At 41.7% G+C, this 4482-nt stretch overlaps 1 non-coding gene across 1 annotated transcript; it reads right to left on the bottom strand.

The window, feature by feature from the left end:
* Positions 1–2571: 2571 nt before the first annotated feature.
* On the bottom strand, positions 2572–2681 carry LOC123596561. Its single transcript, XR_006711736.1, has one exon. It is a non-coding gene; the product is annotated as a U6 spliceosomal RNA (small nuclear RNA).
* Positions 2682–4482: the final 1801 nt, after the last annotated feature.

Below are 4482 nucleotides of genomic sequence, written 5' to 3'. Positions count from 1 at the left end.
ACCACCCACTTTCCCCTCTCCCCCACCCCCAAAATGGTTTAGTGTTGATCTGGCTACATTTCAGGGATGAGAGATGCAAAAAAATCTTCCATGTTGTTCCACCATCTTGGCCCCTGCCAAATGGGTATTTTAATGAATTGGCTGAATGGATCATGATTTAGGTAGTCAAAAACCAGTTTGGCTGCTCTTAATCCATCACTCACGTGGAAGAATAAAAGTGTTGGAGCAGTAAAAAGGACTTTTGGAGAATTCAGCTCCTGGGGACCCAAAGATATCTAATGAGTGAATGCTTAGGTGTGGTAGTGGGTGTCCAGAAAGGAGAGAGCAGCAACAAGCCCAGCATGCCTTATCCAAGATGCAAGACTGTAACCTTTTAATTAAGATTGAAATTTTAACTTATTGCACCATCCTGTACATATTCATTACTGAATAAAGAATAATTTTTAATGACTTGACATTGCTGGAAGACTTTTTTAATTTGAGACTGATTAAAAGAGTTTTTATCCAAATACAAGGGGAAGAGCTTGCCCCAAGAGTGAATTTGTTTCTTTTTTTTTTTTTTTTTAACGTTTATTTATTTTTGAGACAGAGAGAGACAGAGCATGAACAGGGGAGGGGCAGAGAGAGGAGGGAGACACAGAATCGGAAACAGGCTCCAGGCTCTGAACGGTCAACCCAGAGCCCGACGCGGGGCTCGAACTCACGGACCGTGAGATCATGACCTGAGCCGAAGTCGGATGCTTAACCGACCGAGCCACCCAGGCGCCCCCCAAGAGTGAATTTGAATGGTCATGTAGGAAAACAAAGTTGTTTTCTGATTTTACTCCAGGGGTCCCACTGCTAACGTAATGGTTTTGAGAAGTGGACTTAGTGTCAACCTTGGTTTGTAGAACAGCAACTAGAGGTAAAAGAACTTGCAGAGAAAGGTACAAAAGCTGTTAGAGGGAAGTAGAGGTCATGAAAGGGTGACCTACTCGTTGCAGAAAGGGAAAGAAATGCTGTTGCACGGCCATCAACTCAATTCCATCCAATGGCCTTGATTGATGTAGAGGATGTGGATGGTTACATATATGCGTATCTTTTACTTCTCTCTCTTCACCCCACACTGAGGGATAGATCTCGCTCATCTCCTCCTACAGTCGCCACCTTGAGTCACTGCCCAGCTTTTGCTTCTTGGGCCCTATGGCACAAAGCAGGAGCAAGCACTCTAATTTACCAGACCAATTTATCAGGAAAGTTCTGATTCTCCCAAATCTTGATTAGATTGCTTAAAGAAAAAAAAAGTTTCTATTGAGATGTAATTGTCAGTTGCTATGGTATTCTGTGCAAATACAAGTTCTTTTATTCTGTGGAATGCTTTCAGAGAAGTCATCACACAGTGTCTGTCACAGAATGAATTGCTATTAAAACCAGTTTGTTTATAGGTTACACCTCTAGCTGGCAAGCCCTTGAGATTTTATCATTTATATTAGCTGCACCTGAGATCCATTTGAGACCAGCACTCACAAATTATCACACGTGAAAACACTCTCAGTTAAGTGTTTATTGGGATGGGCTTGGGGAGGAAAAGATGCATTTTTGGGAACTGGCAAAGATAGGAACTAGGTAAACTTGTTTTCTTTCCATGCCAAGGGATTTGAGTTATAATTATGGGAACAAGGTTTGATTATAGCATCTGAATAAGTGGCCAAAGGTAGTAACTAAGTTGATATGTTTTTTTTTTCATCTCTTTGACTTCCTTTTTTTTTTTTTTTTTTGGTTCCTTATTATTGCCTCTCCAGTCCCCACTGGCTCCTATTATTTCCTATTTTAGAGACTTGGCAGAGTTTGTAATTTCTGGGTAGTGGCCCCTATTCCAGATTTTCTGTCCTTCTATGGTAATTTACCATTGCCAAAAGAACAGCTAGGGAAGATATAAATCCAGCTCAGGCTATTGAAGAGTGTTAATGGCCAAATGCATGACATTTGGGGCTTGAGAGAACTGTTTTTTAATTGTGATGGGAAAAATAAACTTTGGAAGATAGTAGTGTGGCATAGGTCTGTCTCAGCTTGAGCCAGAGCCTACGGCATTAATTCTCACTAGGGATTTGGCTTGGGGGAGAGTGGTATCTGCGGTGAGGGAAAGATAGGAATGCCAAAGACAGCCTGATATTTGTTAAGCAGTAACATTTCAGAGCACAGATTCTATAGACAGAAGGCATGGGGTCAGGTCCCAGTTTTAGCATTTAGTGCTTAATCTCCTATACTCCATTTGCAAAATGTGAGTGTTAGTAGTAAGTCTCTTTCAGGGGTGTTTCAAGTTAAGCTGCATAAAAGACTTCAAGTGGTGCGTGACACATTATGTCTTTTGTAAGTGCCAGCTAATAATATTATTATGTTTCTTTAGTCCTCTGCAGTGGACTCCTTTCTGAGCCAGGTAGGGAGAGGGACTGCAGGAGGGATTCTGGGAGACCCAGGGACTCTGGCAGCACTGTGTTTATTTCCAATCAAAAAAATGTACCCTAGAGAGGGAAAAAGAACTCTTTGCCTGACACTTTGAGGAACATACCAAACATGATTCTTTTTTTTTTTTTTTTAATGGAATGCTTCACGAATTTGCATGTGATCCTTGCACAGGGGCCATGCTAATAATCTTCTCTGTATCATTCCAGTTTTAGTATATGTGCTGCTGAAGCGAGCACCCAAACATGATTTTTGATTCAGTGACAACCCTGGGCTTTAGAACCTTCAGGGTTTCCTTTGGGAACATCAGGAGACAGTACAGCTTTCATGGTGGGACGAGCACCAATGTCCTTTTTGGTAAGGCAACCAGTGCTGGTGAGGGCAGTTGAAAGGGAAGAACTGGAGAGGCCTGTTTGTGCACACAGAAGTCAAGCCCTAATGCTCTCAGAGATCCAATAAGGGGCACCTTCAGGTGGCAAAAGTCCTGTATGCAAAAGCTGGCAAAGTCTTGGGAAACTCCAGTTACACAAATAAAAGAGATCTCACCAAATACACTGATTCTCAGGAAGAGTGTCTTGAAGACTTTTACATCTTTTCTTACTATCTTATCTTTTTTAAAAAAATTTTTTTAACGTTTTTATTTATTTTTGAGACAGAGAGAGACAGAGCATGAACGGGGGAGGGGCAGAGAGAGAGGGAGACACAGAATCAAAAGCAGGCTCCAGGCTCCGAGCCATCAGCCCAGAGCCCGACTCGGGGCTCGAACTCACGGACCGCGAGATCGTGACCTGGCTGAAGTCGGACGCTTAACCGACTGAGCCACCCAGGCGCCCCTCTTTTTTTTTAATTACAAGGAAAAATTGATTAGAAAATTGTCTTCTTTTTAATGGTTCAGGTGAAGTGTCATATGAAAATAGCATTTTTTTTCTATCAAATGTGATCTCTTGATATTTTATCTTTACCTGCTACCTAAACCACATGGTTGTTTCCACAATATCTGGGATTTCAACATATTATTAGTTCTGCCTATGGGAACTGGAAAACAGGCTGAGAAGGTATTTACTTACTGCCTCTACTCAGGGTTTCGAGCTCATTCTTGTGGATGCTGCCTTTAATTTACCATCCTTGCCCTCCATCTTTAAAAATTTTTTTTTAATGTTTATTTATTTTTGAAGGAGAGAGAGACAGAGCATGAGCAGAGGAGGGGCAGAGAGAGAGGGAGACCCAGAATCCCAAGCAGGTTCCGGGTTCTGAGCTGTCAGCACAGAGCCAGACGTGGGGCTCAAACTCACGAACTGTGCCTGAGCCGAAGTTAGTTGCTTAACTGACAGAGCCACCCAGGCGCCCCTTGCCCTCCATCTTTAATATTACTCAATTAATAGTGTCATTGGAAATGCTGACACAAATATTGTTAGCAAAGCCAAGATAATCATTGGAGCAATGATTGATACCTCTGTGCTTGCTGATGATATAATTTACTTAGCAGGTTTCATCTCAATGCTAGGTAAACATAAAGCTGGTATGAACATGAGCCTGGGTATGCATCTGTCATGTGTTCCTTGTTGAATGAATGAACTGGCTGTTGGTGCCTGAGGATTGATCTTGTCTTTGCCTAGTCAGGCAAGATCTGTGATCAGTGTCTTAGAGTTTAGCATGTAATTGCTCTCTAAACAATTGCTTCATACATTCTAGTATTCTTTTTCCAGGTAGATGATCATTTCTTGGAAGCAAGAGTCTTTTTACACTTCATAGTTATTTCTGCAGTATTTAGCACAGTCCAGAACATATAAAGGCTTAATAAACATTTAATTGCTTCTGGAAAAAAAAAAAAGGTGCAGCAAAGGAAAAAAAAGAGTGCAACCAAGCAAACATTTTCTCCTTTCAGTTCAGGTAGCATTTATATTCCTCTTGCTCATATGCTATTTCTGCTGTAAGAAGGGATCAGCCTCCTCTATTTCCCTTACTTCTCCACACCTGCCGTCAGAATGTGGCTGATGTGGACTTTTTCCACACTAGAGAAGATACTGCTGCCATGTCGAT

Source organism: Leopardus geoffroyi, chromosome B1 (assembly GCF_018350155.1).
Source record: "Leopardus geoffroyi isolate Oge1 chromosome B1, O.geoffroyi_Oge1_pat1.0, whole genome shotgun sequence".
In the NCBI taxonomy this organism is placed as follows: Eukaryota; Metazoa; Chordata; class Mammalia; order Carnivora; family Felidae; genus Leopardus; species Leopardus geoffroyi.
Note: the sequence above shows the minus strand (reverse complement) of the source record. Positions and strands in the feature narration are given on the sequence as shown.